Here is a 20,242-nt window from a genome sequence, read left to right as displayed (position 1 = left end):
GAGGCAAACAGTAGGGAGGGAAGAGAAAAGCAAAAGATATAAATACATTTTAAAATGAGGAAAATTTGTCAATTAAATTAACATTGAAATTTGTCTTCAGATTGGATGAAAAAATGATCAATAGAGCTGGGAGAGACTAGCGAAACCTACTTCACAGGTCAGTCTAACACCCAGAACCCACATCTGCACTGTCTCAAGGAACTATTTACCTACAAGATTTCTATTCTAAATATTTAAGTCAGCAATTTCAACACTAAATTTTGATTTAATAGTTTTACCAGAAGGAAGTAGGTTTTGTGGACAGTAAGTGCGTACAAAAGGTTTTTCGTAATATCTGAATATATTGTGCAGGATGTGGGATAACCCCGTGTAACCTCTGACTTGCCTTGAGCAACACGAGAGGAAGCATCACTGGCATTTCTTTTTAGCTGAGAATCTCATTTGAATGCAATTGCCTGTGTACCCAGTATGATCACTTTGTGTCGAACTGTACTTTTCTTCATGAAGGGTAGTGAATTTTTTTTTTACAAAACTTATCAAACTTTAGGATGCTTCAGCTGAATATGGGGTTAGCCCCAAAACATACTTCAATTTAAGAAAAAAAATTGCTTCTGAAAATGTAATTATTTTCAAAAGTTGAAATTATGTTCCTTTAATAGCATAGCATGATCAATAAAGTGTCAGTTGCCCAACACCCCAGACATTGGGTAAATGGAATTCTATTGCTGCTATAGTTACCAGAGCTGTTGCAGAAGCATAAGCTGCATGGTTCCCTTGTAAAAAAAAATTTTAAAAATTCATTCATGGGATGTGGGCGACGCTGGCCAGGCCAGCATTTATTGCCCATCCCTAATTGCCCTTGAGAAGGTGGTGGTGAGCTGCCATCTTAAACCGCTGCAGTTCATGTGAGGTAGGTATACCCACAGTGCTGTTAGGAAGGGAGTTCCAGGATTTTGACCCAACGACTGTGAAGGAACGGCGATATTGTTCCAAGTCAGGATGGTGTGTGACTTGGAGGGGAGCTTGCACGTCATGGTGTTCCCATGCATTTGCTGCCCTTGTCCTTCTAGTTGGTAGAGGTCGTGGGTTTTAAGGTGCTGTCTGAGGAGCCTTGGTGCATTGCTGCAGTGCATCTTGTAGATGGTACACACTGCTGCCACTGTGTGTCGTTGGTGGAGGGAGTGAATGTTTGTAGATGGGGTGTCAATCAAGCGGGCTGCTTTGTCCTGGATGGTGTCGAGCTTCTTGAGTGTTGTTGGAGCTGCACCCATCCAGGCAAGTGGAAGTATTCCATCACATTCCTGACTTGTGCTTTGTAGATGGTGGACAGGCTTTGAGGAGTCAGGAGGTGAGTTACTCACCTCAGGATTCCTAGCCTCTGACCTGCTCTTGTAGCCACAGTATTTATATGGCTGCTCCAGTTCAGTTTCTGGTCAATGGTAGCCCCTAGGATGTTGATAGTGGGGGATTCAGCGATGGTAATGCTGTTGAATGTCATGGGGAGATGGTTAGATTCTCTCTTGTTGGAGGTGGCCATTGCCTGGCACTTGTGTGGCGCGAATGTTACTTGCCACTTATCAGCCCAAGCCTGGATATTGTCCAAGTCTTGCTGCATTTCTACATGGACTGCTTCAGTATCTGAGGAGTCACGAATGGTGCTGAACATTGTGCAGTCATCTGCGAACATCCCCACTTCTGACCTTATGGTTGAAGGAAGGTCATTGATGAAGCAGCTGAAGATGGTTGGGCCCAGGACACTACCCTGACGAGCTCCTGCAGTGATGTCCTGGAGCTCAGATGATTGACCTCCAACAACCACAACCATCTTCCTTTGCGTTAGGTATGACTCCAGCTAGTGGAGGGTTTTCCCCCTGATTCCCATTGACTTCAGTTTTGCTAGGGCTCCTTGATGCCATACTCGGTCAAATGCTGCCTTGATGTCAAGGGCAGTCACTCTCACCTCACCAGCTGCCTTCTCGTGTCTCATTAGAAGGAGGGCTGTAACCAGCTAATTTACTGTACATCAAACAAGCTTCGGTGAGTACCGTATCATTGATTTACCAGCTTCTAATTGCTGAGTCTTTATCATTGTTTTCCACTCTTTGCACAGCCCTGCCTATCTCAAAAGTGTACAGCATACATTCTTTTCCCTAAGTATAAGGAAGGAAATTCAGGCCAGAAAAATTTGCTTATACTACATAGGCATTTTTTTAAAATTAAGAATTACAAATCTTGTGTAGAGTTACCAAACTCAGAGCATTTACAAAACTGGGGCAGTTCTGCAAGTATAACTCCAAACCCATCTTTTAAACAGGAATATAGCTACAACTTTATACTAGCTCTGTTGATTTAGTGTCTAATTTGATGATTTTCTTATTTGGCACTGTACGTGGAACACCTTTTTGTGATTTGACTTGAGACATTGTGGAACACCTTTAAATTCATAATAAAAGCAAAATACTGCGGATGCTGGAAATTTAAAAGAAAAGAAAGAAATGCTGGAAATACTCAGCAGGTCTGGCAGCATCTGTGGAGAGAGAAGCAGAGTTAACGTTTCAGGTCAGTAACCCTTCTTCAGAACTCCAGTTCTAGAACTGGAACTCCAGTCTAGAACTCCAGTTCTGAAGAAGGGTCACTGACCTGAAACGTTAACTCTGCTTCTCTCTCCACAGATGCTGCCAGACCTGCTGAATATTTCCAGCATTTCTTGCTTTTATTTTAAATTCATAATGGTGTTTGCATGCTCTTGCACCACTTCTGAAATCTTTCTTAATTCAGAGAACAGTGTGATCAACTATTATAGGTACCATTTTGGTACCTGCTGTTTTACTGTCTTTACTCCTGTCATTTATTATGATAAAGAGCAATAATTTGTCAGCCTATACTTGGTAGGACTCTTGTCTCTGAGTCAAAGTCGTTGAGCCCCATTCTAAAGACTTGAGCACATAGTCTAGGCTGACACTTTGGTGCAGTGCTGAAGGTAGTACTGCACTGTTGGAGGTGCCCTCCGAACGAGACATGAGAAGGCCGACAGGGCTGCCCTAAGCTAAAATGTTTTGTACGAGTATACTTCATAAACAATTTTATATTCAAGTAGATCAAAGGTGCCTAGTATAATTATGGTTATGGGGGACTTTAACTTTCCAAATATTGACTGGAAATACTATAGTTCGAGTACTTTAGATGGGTCTGTTTTTGTCCAGTGTGTGCAGGAGGGTTTTCTGACACAGTATGTGGACAGGCCAACCAGGGGCGATGCCACATTGGATTTGGTACTGGGTAATGAACCCGGCCAGGTGTTCGATTTAGATGTAGGTGAGCACTTTGGTGATTGTGATCACAATTCGGTTAGGTTTACCTTAGCGATGGGCAGGGACAGGTATATACCGCAGGGCAAGAATTATAGCTGGGGGAAAGGAAATTATGACGCGATTAGGCAAGATTTAGGATGTGTAGGATGGGGAAGGAAACTGCAGGGGATGGGCACAATTGAAATGTGGAGCTTATTCAAGGAGCAGCTAATGCGTGTCCTTGATAAGTATGTACCTGTCAGGCAGGGAGGAAGTTGTCGAGCGAGGGAGCCGTGGTTTACTAAAGAAGTTGAAGCGCTTGTCAAGAGGAAGAGGGCGGCTTATGTTAGGATGAGACGTGAAGGCTCAGTTAGGGCGCTTGAGAGTTACAAGCTAGCCAGGAAGGATCTAAAGGGAGGGCTAAGAAGAGCAAGGAGAGGACACGAGAAGTCATTGGCGGATAGGATCAAAGAAAACCCTAAGGCTTTCTATAGGTATATCAGGAATAAAAGAATGACTAGAGTTAGATTAGGGCCAATCAAGGATAGTAGTGGGAAGTTGTGTGCGGAATCAGAGGAGATAGGGGAAGCGTTAAATGAATATTTTTCGTCAGTATTTACAGTAGAAAAAGAAAATGTTGCCGAGGAGATTACTGAGATACAGCCTACTAGTCTAGATGGGATTGAGATTCACAAGGAGGAGGTGTTAGCAATTTTGGAAAGAGTGAAAATAGATAAGTCCCCTGGGCCAGATGGGATTTATCCTAGGATTCTCTGGGAAGCCAGGGAGGAGATTGCAGAGCCGTTGTTGTTGATCTTTATGTCGTCATTGTCGACAGGAGTAGTGCCGGAGGACTGGAGGATAGCAAATGTTGTCCCCTTGTTCAAGAAGGGGAGTAGAGACAGCCCTGGTAATTATAGACCTGTGAGCCTTACTTCGGTTGTGGGTAAAATGTTGGAAAAGGTTATAAGAGACAGGATTTATAATCATCTTGAAAAGAATAAGTTCATTTGCGATAGTCAGCACGGTTTTGTGAAAGGTAGGTCGTGCCTCACAAACCTTATTGAGTTTTTCGAGAAGGTGACCAAACAGGTGGATGAGGGTAAAGCCGTGGATGTGGTGTATATGGATTTCAGTAAGGCGTTTGATAAGGTTCCCCACGGTAGGCTATTGCAGAAAATACGGAAGTATGGGGTTGAAGGTGATTTAGAGCTTTGGATCAGAAATTGGCTAGCTGAAAGAAGACAGAGGGTGGTGGTTGATGGCAAATGTTCATCCTGGAGTTTAGTTACTAGTGGTGTACCGCAAGGTTCTGTTTTGGGGCCACTGCTGTTTGTCATTTTTATAAACGACCTGGATGAGGGTGTAGAAGGGTGGGTTAGTAAATTTGCGGATGACACGAAGGTCGGTGGAGTTGTGGATAGTGTCGAAGGGTGTTGTAGGGTACAGAGGGACATAGATAGGCTGCAGAGCTGGGCTGAGAGATGGCAAATGGAGTTTAATGCGGAGAAGTGTGAGGTGATTCACTTTGGAAGGAGTAACAGCAATGCAGAGTACTGGGCTAATGGGAAGATTCTTGGTAGTGTAGATGAGCAGAGAGATCTTGGTGTCCAGGTACATAAATCCCTGAAAGTTGCTACCCAGGTTAATAGGGCTGTTAAGAAGGCATATGGTGTGTTAGCCTTTATTAGTAGGGGGATCGAGTTTCGGAGCCACGAGGTCATGATGCAGCTGTACAAAACTCTGGTGAGGCCGCACCTTGAGTATTGCGTGCAGTTCTGGTCACCGCATTATAGGAAGGATGTGGAAGCTTTGGAAAGGGTGCAGAGGAGATTTACTAGGATGTTGCCTGGTATGGAGGGAAGGTCTTACGAGGAAAGGCTGAGGGACTTGAGGTTGTTTTCGTTGGAGAGAAGGAGGAGAAGAGGTGACTTAATAGAGACATACAAGATAATCAGAGGGTTAGATAGGGTGGATAGTGAGAGTCTTTTTCCTCGGATGAGGATGGCAAACACGAGGGGACATAGCTTTAAGTTGAGGGGTGAAAGATATAGGACAGATGTCAGAGGTAGTTTCTTTACGCAGAGAGTAGTAGGGGCGTGGAACGCCCTGCCTGCAACAGTAGTAGACTCGCCAACTTTAAGGGCATTTAAGTGGTCATTGGATAGACATATGGATGTAAATGGAATAGTGTAGGTCAGATGATCGGCGCAACATCGAGGGCCGAAGGGCCTGTACTGCGCTGTAATATTCTAATTCTAATAATTACCAAAGTCACAAATGGCATCCTAACTGAAATAAATTATCCATCCTTGTCCTTCGCGACCTGTCAGCTGCTTTTGACATGGTTGACCACACCATCCTCTCCAACACCTCTCCTTCATTGTCTAGCTGGGTGGGACTGCACTCGCCTGGTTCCATTCTTATCTATCTAATTGTAGCAAAGGATTCATCTGGAATGGCTTCTTTTCCCACTCCTGCACAGTTACCTTTGGTGTCCCCAAGGATCTATCCTTGGCTCCCTCCTATTTCTCATCTACATGCTGCCCCTCAGTGACACCATCCAAAAGTACAGCGTTAGTTTCCACGTTTTCACTGACAGCATCCAGCTCTACCTCACCACCACATCTCTTGTCCCCTCCACTGTCTAAATTTGCTAGGCTGTTTGTCCAACATCTGTAATGGATGAGCAGAAGTTTCCTCCAACTAAATATTAGGAAACCATTGTCTTTGGTCCCCGACACAAACTCTGTTCTCTAGCTACCGACTCCATCCCTCTCTTTGAGGACTATCTGAGGCTAAACCAGACTTCACAATCTTGGTGTCCTATTTGACCCTGAGATAAGCTTTCAACCACATAGCCACAACATCCCTAAAAATGCCTCTTTCTATCTCTTTAACGTCGCTGGTTCCACCCTGCCTCATCTAGTCCTAGACTGTCTAATCAGTGGAAATAAGTCGATAGTTTCTCTGTCAGTTCCCCTTAATATCTTGATAGGCAATCAAATTACCCCTTAGCCCACTAAATTTCAGAGACTACAACCCTAGTTTATGTAATCTCTCCTTGTAATTTAACCCATGGAGTTCAGGTATCATTTCTGATAACTGGCAATTGTCTGAGGCTGAGCCAAACTATTCAACGTGGTGTCATATTTGACCCCGAGATGATCTTTTAACCATATATGCATGCTGTCCTTAAGACCGCCTATTTCCACCTCTGTAACATCACCCGACATAGCCCCTACCTCGGCTCTTCTGTTGCTGAAACCCTCATCCATGCCTTTGTTACCTCCAGACTTGACTATTCTAAAGCACTCCTGGCCGACCTCCCACATTCTATCCTCTGTAAACTTGAGGTAATCCAAAACTCTGCTGCTCGTGTCCTAATTCTCATCAAATCCTGTTCGCGCATCACCATGTGCTGAGTGCCTACATTGGCTTTTGCTTCAGTAACATCTTGATTTTAAAATTCTCAACCTTGTTTTCAAATCCCTCCATGGCCTTGCCCCGCCCTATCATTGTAATCTCCACCAACCCCATAATCCTCCAAGATATCTGCATTCATCTAATTCTGGTATCTTGAGCACCTCCGATTTTAATTGTTCCACCACTGGTGACGTGCTTTCAGTTGCCCAGGTGCTAACTGTGGAATCCCCTCCCTGAACGTTTCCAATTTTCTACATCTCCTTTTAAGATGCTCATTCAAACCTACCTCTGTCCAAACTTTTGGTTATCTCCCCTAATATCTCCTTACGTGGCTCAGTGTCAAAGTTTTGTAATGCTCCTTGTGAAATGCCTTGGGACATTTTATTATGCTAAAGGCACTATATAAATACATGTTCTTGTCATCTGATTTAACCTATTAACTCTAACTCTACATAAAAATTCTCAAGCTGGCACTTTGAACAAAGTAGCTCTGGAAAGATAGATACCACTATATTCCAGCTGTTATTCTTTCTTTCTTTCTTTCTTTTGGGCCTCCTTATCTCGAGAGACACTCAATTTGTGCAGGTTGCAAAACCTTCAGCTCTACATCGTTTTAATGTTAAGTTTGAATTTCAGTAATTCTGAAGACATTTTCACTGCCTAACTGCATACTTTGTATTTATAAACTGAAGCCTCTGGAGACAAAGCTGCTTAATTGACCTCCATATAAAGAGGATCAAAATTCTCTTTTCCACCCGAAACAGCAATTAGTCTTTGAATTAAACTTGTGCTCGTGTGCATTTTCACTTTGTAAAGGAGCCTGTGCACGTCAGTCTCTAAGGAATACACTATAATGGAATGCTATGGGGATATACATTTCCATATGAAACAGTGGGATATTAAAACTGCTATATAAATGCAAGTTTATTCTTCTAGGTCAAACTTGAAAAGATCATGCTGTGAGATACAATAAACCAGATCATTCTATCTTAATCCAACATTTTCTCTAATCTTGCAGTGTTACTTTCAGTTTCTCTCAAGTTTATATCAAAGTTTAGAAAATTAATATGGTATATATAAGCTCTGGAGCCGTAAGCTAAATTATTTTGTACAGTGTATGTAAGCACAAATATTTTCATGTGGATCAAAGGTGCCTAATGCAATATTGAAATCCTTCAAAGTTGTCTGATCTAGCCTATGAAATGCTCCTCAACTTTTAAACTGTAGTAAGTGGGAATGGAAGGTGATAAATTATAACCACATAAAATCATTGTGGAGTGTTAGAGATAATTGATGAGTGATGGCTAAAGACATGATATAGTCTCCAGTGTATGATGTATTGGTAAATCCTGTTTTTTTGTGTTTTCAGTTCACATATTGAAATGCTGATCTTAGTTGTGTAGCTTGTGCAAATCTTGATCTGAAGCCTGGTGCTTTCCCACACTGGAACATACAGCATGTTCGATCATTATAATACTGGGATACATGCATTCTGTCTTGTGGGCAATTATATCGAGACATCTATGTTCTAGAGCTTAATTGACTGTTACGTACTCAAGAAGTGCAATGATACAACAATCATGAACAAAAATCTGATGTGTTAAAAAAACTGAGTCTTTTAGAAAATGAAACTTTTTTTTAAAAAAAGTGAACAATACTCCAAAATGGCCGACAAAGAAAACAGCTTGACCTTTATGTATTCACACTGTCTGACCAGGACAAATCTTCAAAGCTAAGAGGTGTCAATTGAACCCATCCTACACCATCCTAGAACATGACCGCATTGAATATATTCTTCTGAAACGAAGGAGGTGTGAAGTAGCCACATTCTGGGCCATCCTGTAATTACCATTGGGAAGAGACCAGATTGTCTCCTACAAGGAGGTGAGAAATAACACAGCTTTACCTTTTTTTAAAAAAAGCCTAGAGCCAGAAAGAGAGAGGGGGAAAAAAGCAACATCCAGCAGCTTGTTTTTTTTCTCCAGCAAACCAGAAGGCACATGCCCTGCTGCAGAATCCTACATCTACAGCAGTGAAATAGAGGTGATCCAATGTCTTCAACTGAACTTTAAATCAAGAGAGAAATCTACAATCATCTCAGGCCTGCACCCATTGAGAACTTGATTTCCAAGAGAATGCAATAGGTTTGTCATGACCTCATTTCTTTCACCCCCACCCCCCCCAAAACTAAAATTCATCTTTCCCCTTTATTCCCCTCTATCGGTCTCTTTTGTGGTATGTGTGTGAAAGTATGAATGGATGCAATTGCAGCAATTTTGGGATTAGACATATTGATCAATAAACAAGTGATTTTCTCTTTTTAAGCCTACAAGAACATCTGTCGCTGTCTGTTTATTTGACAAATAAAACACTAAGAGGTTAAACCCTAATAAATAAAACACTTGCTGTGCTCAGGTGAGGAGTAGAATAGTGGGAATCACATCACACCACATGGCCGTAACATGACCTATGTACATAGAAGCCCAGTGGTCCATCAAGCTTGTTCTATCTATAGAATCATAGAAAGTTTAAGGCACAGAAAGAGGCCACATTTTCATGTTGCACTGTCATAGGAGCAGGCATAGACCTTTCAGCCCCTCAAGCCTGTTCTGTCATTCAGTGAGATCATTATTTCCATGAATACTGTTGAAATAAAAGTTAAGAACAATAGGACAATGAAGTGCAATATTTTTATAATACAGAAACGCTCTTAGTATGGGCCCTGTTTTACTTCTGGATTCTTGCATTAATCTGGGAAATTATTCTTTAATTATTTGAGACTCCAGGACAAGCCTGGAGGGTTGGCAACGTTATCAAATAATGCAGCAAATTATACCAAAATTTCAATGAAACTGCTTCATTTTAACAGCAGAGGTAATTCTGGTTACTCGAGGGGAAATGGTGGCATAGTGGCAATCACTGGACTACTAATCCAGAGACCCAGGCTAATGCCCTGGGAACACCAGTTCAAATTCCACCATGGCAACTGGTGGAATTTAAATCCAATTAATTAAAAATCTTGAATTGAAAGCTAGTCTCGGTGATGGTGTCATGGCACCATCGTTGTCATAAAAACCCATCTGGTTCCTTTAGGAAAGGAAATCTGCTGTCCTTACCTGGTCTGGCCTACATGTGACTTGAGACCCACAGCAATGTGGTTGTCTCCTAACTGCCCTTTGAAATAGCCTAGCAAGCCACTCAGTTCAAGAGCAATTAGGGAGGGGCAACAAATGCTGGCCTTGCCAGTGACACCCATATCCCTCGATAGAATAAAAAACTTTGTAAAATAAATGTTCGAGTCCCACTCCAGGACTTGAGCACAAAAATCAAGGCTCATGTTCCAGTGCAGTACTGTTGGAGTGTTGTACTGTCAGAGGTGCCGTTTTTCGGATGAGGCGTTAAACCGAGGCTCCATCTGCCTGCTCGGGTGGACGTAAAAGATCCCTGGCGCTATTTTGAAGAAGAGCAGCGTAGTTGTCCCCTGTGGTTCTAGCTAATATTTTTTCCTCAATTATTATCACAAAAACGCAGATTATCTAGTTATAATCACATTGTTGTTTGTAGGAGCTTGCTGTGTGCGAATTGGCTGCTGCTTCTCTTACTTTTGAACTGTAGTCACTGTTGTAATGTAATTCATTAGGCTGTAAAGGGCTTTGAGACGTCCAGTAGTTATGAGAAGCATTCTATAAATGCAAGTCTTTCTTTGTATAGTTTTTAAATTCTTCAGTAGTTCAAACTTCAATAATTAACAACGTCTAGGGCGAGCAAAACTACTTCAAATGACCTTGTGAATCACCCTTTATAAAATTCTTTGTATTCTTTTGTTGAGCAGTGGTTCAGGGGATCAATGGACATTCTGAAACTTTCCATGATGCTCGGGGTGTATAAAATACAAAACTTTCCCTCCAGACTTTGCTGGCTGCAGTGGAGGCACTGATCGAGTTTTGAAGGAGCAGGCTTTGAGGTAACTGGTTGTTTTCCTTTCATTCTGTATGGTATAACAACGACCTCAATTATCATAAAAATGAGGTTGAGGAGCATAAACTTTACACAACTCTGCACTTCCAGCTACCCGCATTGGACAAGACATCGTTGCCTTTGCTCCGTGACCTTTTGGTCAGCTATGCGGCCTGGTCCAATCTGCACCTTCTCCTTTGTTATCTCTTGCCCAACCCCCACCTCACTTGTTTATAATCTGTGACTTTTCTAATATTTGTCAGTTCCGAAGAAGGGTCACTGACCCGAAACGTTAACTCTGCTTCTCTTTCCACAGATGCTGCCAGACCTGCTGTGTGAATCCAGCATTTCTTGTTTTTGTTTCATATTTCCAGTATCCGCAGTATTTTGCTTTTATTTTAGTGTTTAATTCATAGCCAAAGCGTTTCCTTATCTCTCACGTTGATAAGTGCAAGGTTTGGTGAAGATATTTAAATCATAAAATGAATATTTTGTTTCCAGGTTTGAGGCTCCTGAAGTGATTTCATTGAAATTTTCAGATAAGGTGGCCTCTCTTGGTCTATTCTCTCCTGTCTCTTCATTTACGTCACCTACTTATGCAAACTTCCACTTTACATATATACGAACATACGAATTAGGAGCAGGAATAGGCCACTCGGCCCCTTTAGCCTGCTCCGCCATTCAATAAGTTCATGGCTGAACTGATTACTCCACATTTCCACCTGCCCCCAATAACCTTTCACCCCCTTGCTTATCAAGAATTTATCTACCACTGCCTGAAAAATATTCAAAGACTCTGCTTCCACTGCCTTTTGAGGAAGAGAATTTCAAAGACCCATGACCCTCAGAGAAAAAAACTTTTCCTAATCTCTGTCTTAAATGGGAGACCTCTTACTTTTAAACTGTGACCCCTAGTTCTAGATTCTCCTACAAGGGGAAATATCCTTTCCACATCCACCCTGTCAAGACCGCTCAGGATCTTATATGTTTCAATCAAGTCGCCTCTCGCTCTTCTAAATTCCAGCAGATACAAGCCTAGCCTGTTCAATCTTTCCTCATAAGACAGCCTGTCCATTCTAGGTATTAGTCTAGTAAACCTCTGTACTGCCTCCAATGCATTTACATCCTTCCTTAAATAAGGAGACCAGTACTGTACACAGTACTCCAGATGTGGTCTCACCAATGCCCTGTTTGGCTGAAGCATAACCTCCCTACATTTGTATTCAATTTCCCTCATGATAAACTCCAACATTCTATTAGCTTTCCTAATTACCTGCTGCACCTGCATACAAACCTTTTGCGATTCAAGCACTAGGACACCCAGATCCTTCTGCAACTCTGAGCTCTGCAATCTCTCACCATTTAGATAATATGCTTCTTTTTTATTCTTCCTGCCAAAGTGGACAATTTCCCATTTTCCCACATTATACTCCATTTACCAGGTCTTTGCCCACTCACTTATCCTATCTATATCTCTTTGTAGCCGCCTTATGTCCTCTTCACAAGTTAGTTTCCTACCTATCTTTGTGTCATCTGCAAATTTAGCAACCATACCTTCGGTCCCTTCATCTAAGTCATTTATATAAATTGTTAAAAGTTGAGGCCCCAGCACAGATCTCTGTGGTACACCACTTGTTACATCTTGCCAACCAGAAAATGACCCATTTATGTCTACTGTCTGTTTCCTGTTAGCTAGCCAATCTTCTATCCATGCCAATATGTTACCCCCTACACCATGAGCTTTTATTTTCTGCAATAACCTTTGATGTGGCACCTTATCCAATGCCTTCTGGAAATCTAAGGTACAATACATCCACCAGTACCCCTTTATTTACAGCACATTTAACTCCCTGAAAGAACTCCAATAAATTGGTTAAACATGATTTCCCTTTCACAAAACCATGTTGACTCTGCCTGATTATCTTGAATTTTTCTAAGTGCCCTGCTATAACGTCTTTAATAATAGCTTCTAACATTTTCCCTAAGACAGACGTTAAGCTAACTGACCTGTAGTTTCCTACTTTCTGTCTCCCTTTTTGAATAAAGTAGTTGCATCGCTATTTTCCAATCTCACGGAACTTTCCCCGAATCTAGGGAATTTTGGAAAATAAAAACTAGTGCATCGACTATCTCACTAGCTACTTCTTTTAACACCCTAGGATGAAGTCCATCAGGACCCGGGGACTTGTCAGCCACTGCTCCAACTCTTGGCTATTTAGCCTTTAAGTTCCTACCCCCAGTTCCGTACTACTACTCATCCTGCTGACTCTTCTGCCACCATTCCAAGCTTGACTCTCCCTTGGATTAACCCATAGCTAAACTGTCTTGGCTTTCTCTGAAGAGCCCAATGAGGTACCAATTTATTACTTTCCCACTGTCTTGCCATCTCTGGACACAACTATATCATTGCACCCCATGAGCATCCTCCAGTCTACTTTCAATCATCAGCAAAGTAAGGAACAGTGCTATCTAGTGGCACTTACAAATAACCTCCTCACCAATGCTCAGTCTGGGTTACATCAGGACCACTCGGCTCCTGACCTCATTACAGCCTTGGTGCAAACGTTCACCAAAGAGCTGAATTCCAAAGGTGAGGTGCGGGTAGCTGTCCTTGCCATCAAGGCAGCATCTGACAGAGTGTGGCATCCAGAAACCTGAATCAAATTGAAGTCATTGGGAATCGAGGGTAAAACTTCCCACAGGCTGGAATCATACCTGGCACTAAGGAAGATGTTTGTGGTTGTTGGAGGCCAATCATCTCAGCCCCAGGACATTGCTGTCGGAGGTCCTCGGGGTAGTGTCCGAGGCCCAACCATCTTCAGCTGCTTCATCAATGATATTGTTTCCATCATAAGGTCAGAAGTGGGGATGTTTGCTGGTGATTGCAGTGTTCAGTTATTTTTGCAACTCCTTAGATAATGAAACTGTCTGTGCTTGCATGCAACAAAACCTGGACAATATTCAGGCTTGGCAAGTGACATTTGTGCCAAACAAGTACCAGGCAATAGCTATCTGCAACAGAGAGTACCAAACCATCTTCCCTTGACATTTAGGGGCATTATCATCACAGAATCCCCCACCATCAACATCCTGGGGATCACCATTGACCAAAAACCTACCTGCACCAGCCATAAAAATACAGTGAACTGGAGTAGATCAGAGGCTGGGAATTCTGCAGCGAGTAACTGACCTCCCGACTCCCCAAAGCCTTTCTGCCATCTACATGGCACAAGTCAGGAGTATGTTGGAATATTTCCCATTTGCCTGGGTGAGTGCAGCTCCAACAATACTCAAAATGCTTGACACCGTGCACAACAAAGCAACCTGCTTGATTGGTGTCCCATTTACCATTGGCGCATAGTGGATGCAATGTGTACCATCTACAAGATGCACTGTAGCAACTCGCTAAGGCTCCTGCTACAGCACTTCCCAAACCTGCAACCTCCACCACTAAGAAGGACAAAGGCCAACAGACACATGGGAACACCACTACCTGCAAGTTCCCCTTCAAGTCACACACCATAATGGCTTGGAACTATATCACTGATCCATCACTGTTGCTGGGTCAAACTCCTGGAACTCTCTTTCCTAATAGCACTGTGGGTTTATCTACCCCACATAGACTGCAGCGGTTCATGAAGGTGGCTCATCACCACCTTAAGGGCAATTGGGGATGGGCAATAAATGCTAGGCTTGCCAGTAATGCTCACATCCCATGAATGAGCTGATTTTTTTTCTTATTAATTCAAAATTCTTACTCTATTTTATCTCACTTCACAGTTGACTCCCCATAATTCCTGTCCATGCTGACCTCCATTGGCTCCACCGCCACCCACCCCCCACCCACCCCCCCCCCACCCCACCCAACAATTCCTTCAATTTAACATTCTCATTCTTGTGTTTAAATCTCTTTGTGGCCTTGTTAACCAACATCCCCCACAACCTCTAATTCTAGTACTTCTTTTGTCCTCCCTTTTGCCCCACCATTGTTCCGTGAGCCCTCTTTGCCCCAGGCTCTGGAATTCCTTTCCTAAACATTTTGCCTTTCCAGATATTTTTCTCCTTTAAGAGCTTCTTTTAAACCCACCTCTTTCAACAAACTATTGCACCTCTCCTAATAGCTCCTCCTTTAGCTCAACATCCATTTGTGTGATTACACTTCTGTGAAATGTTTTGGGGTGTTATTTCTATATGTTAAAGACGCTGTGAAATGATGTAATGTTAGTTGTTTAGCTGCTCATTACATTATTTGATATGCAAAGTGTAGTGAAGCAAATTCATCAATATTTTTAAGAAACAAATTACATGCTAACTACAATATGGACCCAAATATTGAAGGTCAATCTATTTCTTCAGTCCAATGCTAAGGGAGAAAAAAAGCTTAGTATAATGGTGCCGCGTTAGAGCATGTTGTGCTGCACAGGGTGCAGTGGCTAATATTTAAAAGGATAATTAAATTGCCACCTCCATTTCTGAAGCTTTTTTAAAATTCTTCCACAGGAAGTGGGCGTCACTGGCTAGTCAAGCATTTATTTCCCATCGCTAATTGTCCTTCAGAAGGTGGTGGTGATTTTCCTTCTTGAACCGTTGCAGCCCATGTGGTGTAGGTACACCCACAGTGCTGTTAGGAAGGGAGTTCCAGGATTTTGACCCAGCAACAGTGAAGATCATGAATTAGAATCAGTATGGGTGGAAATTAGGAATAGTAAAGTACTGGTGGGAGTAGTTTATAGGCCCCTCTAACAGTAGTTATACCATTGGACAGAGCATTAAACAAGAAATTATTGAAGCTTGTAACAAAGGCAATGTAGTAATTATGGGGACTTTAATCTTCTTATAGACAGGGACATTGAAATTGGCAAGAGTGGTCTAGAAGATGAGTTTGTAGAATGTATTCGGGACAGTTTCTTGGAGCAGTACGTTGTTGGACCAACTAGGGATAAAGCTCTTTTAGATCTCTTATTGTGTAATGAAGCAGGGTTAATTAGTAATGTTGTAGTAAAGGATCCACTGGAAAATAGCTATCCTAATATCACTGAATTCAATGTTAAGTTTGAAGGTGACATACTGCAATCACAAACAAGCGGCGCAGTGGTTAGCACTGCAGCCTCACAGCTCCAGGGACCTGGGTTTGATTCTGGGTATTGCCTGTGTGGAGTTTGCAAGTTCTCCCTGTAACCGTGTGGGTTTTGGCCGGGTGCTCCGGTTTCCTCCCACAGCCAAAAACTTGCAGGTGATAGGTAAATTGGCTGTTGTAAATTGCCCCTAGTGTAGGTAGGGAATATGGGATTACTGTAGGGTTAGTATAAATGGGTGGTTGTTGGTCGGCACAGACTCGGTGGGCTGAAGGGCCTGTTTCAGTGCTGTATCTCTAAATAAATAAATAAATAAAGAATCTTAAACTTAAACAAAGCCAATTATATACGTACAAAGGGACAACCGGCTAAGGTAAATTGGATAAATAGACACAAAGGTATGGTGGTAAATGAACAGTGGGAAATCTTTAAAGAAACAATTCAAGATATTCAACAAAAATACATTCCTTTGTAAAACAAAAACTCAGCAAAGAAGACCCATCTGTGGCTCATTCAGGGAGTTAAATATAGTATTAAATTAAAAGAAAAGGCCTACAATGTTGAAAAAAAGAGTAGCAAGTCTTAGGTTGGGAGTGTTTAGAAATCAGCAAAAGGCCACCAAAAAGTTGAAATTACAAAAGAAAAAAGTAGAATATGAGAGTAAACTAGCCAGTAATATAAAAAGATAGTAAGAGCTTTTGTAGGTACATAAAAATGAAGAGAGTAGCTAAAGTAACTGTTGATCCTGTAAAAGTAGAGACAGGAGAAATTATCATGGAAAATGAGGAAATGGCAGAGGCATTGAACAAATATTTTGTGTCTGTCTTCACGGTAGAAGAAGCAAGTTTCATACCAGAAATAAACGGTAACCTAGCAGCTAAAAAGAATGAGGAAATTAAGGAAATTAATATCTGCAAAGAAGTTGTATTGGAGCAACTTAAAGGACTAAAATCCGACAAATCCCCAGGACCTGATGGCCTACCTTACAGTGTTCTAAAAGAGATAGCTACAGAGATAGTGGATGTGTTAGCTATAATTTTCCAAAATTCCTTAGATTTGGGAACGGGATCCCATCAGGTTGGAAGTTGGCAAATGTAGGTAGTGAGAAAACAGGGAACTACAGGCCAGTTAGTCTAACAACAGTAGTTTGAGAAAATGCTAGAATCTATTATTAAGGAAATCTTAACAATGCACTTTGAAAAGCACGGTGGGATTAGAGCAAGTCAACATGGTTTTACTAAAGGGAAATCCTGTTTGACAAATTTAGTCGAGTTTTTTGAGGATGTAATTCGTAGGGTAGATAAAGGGGAACCAGTAGATGTAGTATACCTGGATTTCCAAAAGGCATTCAATAAGGTGCCACACAGAAGGTCAATGGACAAAATGAGGGCTCATAGAGTTGGGGGTAATATATTAGCATGGATAGAGGATTGGTTAACAGACAAGAAGCAAAGGGTGGGCATAAACGGGGCATTTTCAAGTTGGCAGGCAGTGACTAGTGGGGTGCCGCAAGGATCAGTGCTGTGGCCTCGGCTGTTTACAATCTATATTAATGACTTAGATGAAGAGACAGAGAGGAATGTATCTAGGTTTGCTGATGATACAGAGGTAGATGCAAATGCAAGCTGTGGGGAGGAAACAGTGAGGCTGCAAAGAGATTTTGATAGGTTAAACAAGTGGGCAACTAGTTGGCAGATGGAGTATAATGTAGGGAAGTGTGAAGTTATTCACTTTGGTTGTAAGAATAGAGAAGCAGAATTTTTTTTAGAAGTTGTGAAACTTGTAAGTGTTGATATTCAAAGAGACTTGGGTGTGCTTGTATAAAGAACGTAGAAGGTTAGCATGCAGGTCTAGCAAGCAATTCGGAAGGCAAATGGCATGTTTGCCTTTATTGCAGGGGGATTGGAGTACAGTTGTATAGGGTTTTGGTGTGACCACATCTGGAGTACTGTGTGCAGTTTTGGTCTCCACATTTAAGAAAGGATATACTTGCATTGGAGGCGGTGCAGCAAAGGTTCACTACATTGGTCCTTGTGATGAGGGATTTGTCCTATGATGAGATACTGAGTAAATTGGGCCTATTCTCTCCAAAGTTTAGAAGAATGAGTGGTGATCTCATTGAAACATACAAGATTCTGAAGGGGCTGGATAAGGTAGGCACTGAGAGATTATGTCCGCTGGTCAGTGAATCTAGAACGTGGGGGCACATTTTCAGGATTAGGGGCCAATCGTTCATGACTGAGCTGAGGAGAAATTACTTCACTCAAAGGGTTGTGAATCTTTGGAATTCTCTACCCCAGAGGGTTGTGGGTGTTCCATTGATGAATATATTTAAGGCTGAGAGAGACAGATTTTTGGTTTCTCAGGGAATCGAGGGATAAGGCGAGCGGGCAGGAAAATGGAATTGAAACCTAAGGTCAGCCGTCATCGTATTGAATGGCGGAGAAGGCGCGATGGGCCATATGGTCTACTGCTGCTCCTAGTTCTTGTGGAACAGCTTGGCTAGGGGCACGGCCAGTTCAGGAACACAAGTCTTCAGTACTATTGCCGGAATATTGTCGGGGCTCATAGCCTGGCGTTTCTTGATATCCATGTGGAGTGAATCAAATTGGCTGAAAATTGGCATCTGTGATGCTGGGGACCTCAGGAGGAGGCAGATATGGATCATACACTCAGCACTTCTGGCTGAAGATGGATGCAAATGCTTCAGCCTTCTCTTTTGCACTGATGTGCTGGGCTCCCCCATCATTGAGGATGGTGATGTTGTGCAGTCTCCTCCTCCTGTTAATTAATTGTCCACCACCATTCATGACTGGATGTGGCAGGACTGCACAGCTTTGATCTGATCTGTTGGTTGTGGGATTGCTTAGTTCTATCACATACTGCTTCTGCTGTTTGGCATGCATGTAGTCCTGTGTTGTAGCTTCACCAGCTTGACACCTCATTTTTAGCTATACCTGATGCTGCTCTTGGCATGCCTCCTGCACTTTTCATTGAACCAGGGTTGATCCCCCAACTTAATGGTTTTGGTAGAGTGGGGGATATGCTGGGCCATGAGTTAACAGATTGTGGCTAAATACAGTCCTGCTGCTGCTGATGGCCCACAGTGCCTCATGGATGCCCCAGTTTTGAGTTGCGAGATCTGTTCGAAATTTATCCCATTTAGCACAGTGGTAGTGCTGCACAACACAATAGAGGTTATCTTCAATGTAAGGACGGGACTCCGTCTCCACAAGGACTCTGTGGTTATCACTCCTACCAATACTATCTGCAACAGGTAGATTGGTGAGGACGAGGTCAGGTAGGGTTTTCCCCCTGTTGGCTCCTTCCCCACCTGCTCCAGACCCAGTACAACAGCTACGTCCTTTAAGGCTCATCCAGCTTGGTCAGTAGTGGTGCTATTGAGCTACTGTAGGTGATGGGCATTGTTCCCCACCCAGAGTACATACTGTACCCTTGCTACCCTCAGTGCTTCTTGCAAGTGATGTTTAGCATGGAGGAGTACTAATTCATCAGGTTGTGGGGGGGGGGGTGGAGGTAGGGCTAGGAGGTATTCATCAGGAGGTTTCCTTCCCATGTTTGATGATGCCATGACACTTTCTTGCTGCAATTATACAGGGCCTTGTGAGGCCACACCTTGAATATTGTGTGCAGTTTTGATCTCCTTATCTGAGGAATGATGTTCTTGCTATAGAGGGAGTGCAGCGAAGGTTTACCAGACTGATTCCTGGGATGGCGAGACTGACGTATGAGGAGAGATTGAGTCAGTTGGGGCGGCACAGTGGCGCATTGGTTAGCACTGCAGCCTCACAGCTCCAGGGACCCGGGTTCGATTCTGGGTACTGCCTGTGTGGAGTTTGAAAGTTCTCCCTGTGTCTGCGTGGGTTTTTGCCGGGTGCTCCGGTTTCCTCCCACAACCAAAGACTTGCAGGTGATAGGTAAATTGGCCATTGTAAATTGCCCCTAGTGTAGGTAGGTGGTAGGGAATATGGGATTACTGTAGGGTTAGTATAAATGGGTGGTTGGTGGTCGGCACAGACTCGGTGGGCCGAAGGGCCTGTTTCAGTGCCGTATCTCTAAATAAAAAAAAATAAAATAAATTATATTCGCTGGAGTTCAGAAGAGCGAGGGAGGAATCTCATAGACACCTACAAAATTCTGACAGGACTTGACAGGGTCGATGCAGGAAGGATGATCCCGATGGTGGAGGAGTCCAGAACCAGGGGTCATAGTCCAAGGATACGGGGTTCAGGACTGAGATGAGGAGAAATTTCTTCACCCAGAGAGTGGTGAACCTGTAGAATTCGCTACCACAGAAAGCAGTTGAGGCCAAAACATTGTATGTTTTCAAGAAGGAGTTAGATATAGCTCTTGGGTTTAAAGGGATCAAAGGATATGGGTCGAAAGCGGGAACAGGTTACTGAGTTGGATGATCAGCCATGATCATAATGAATGGGGGAGCAGGCTCGAAGGGCCAAATGGCCTACTCCTACT

The 20,242-nt window shown here is 42.7% G+C and overlaps 1 long non-coding RNA gene across 1 annotated transcript; it reads left to right on the top strand.

The window, feature by feature from the left end:
• Positions 1 to 596: 596 nt before the first annotated feature.
• Positions 597 to 10,674, top strand: LOC137352459 (uncharacterized). Its single transcript, XR_010969720.1, has 4 exons — positions 597 to 2,037; positions 8,086 to 8,600; positions 8,702 to 8,860; positions 10,549 to 10,674. It is a non-coding gene; the product is annotated as an uncharacterized lncRNA (long non-coding RNA).
• The last annotated feature ends 9,568 nt before the right edge of the window (positions 10,675 to 20,242 follow it).

Source organism: Heterodontus francisci, chromosome 3 (assembly GCF_036365525.1).
Source record: "Heterodontus francisci isolate sHetFra1 chromosome 3, sHetFra1.hap1, whole genome shotgun sequence".
NCBI classification, from domain to species: domain Eukaryota; kingdom Metazoa; phylum Chordata; class Chondrichthyes; order Heterodontiformes; family Heterodontidae; genus Heterodontus; species Heterodontus francisci.
This window is presented reverse-complemented; position numbering and strand designations above follow the sequence as displayed.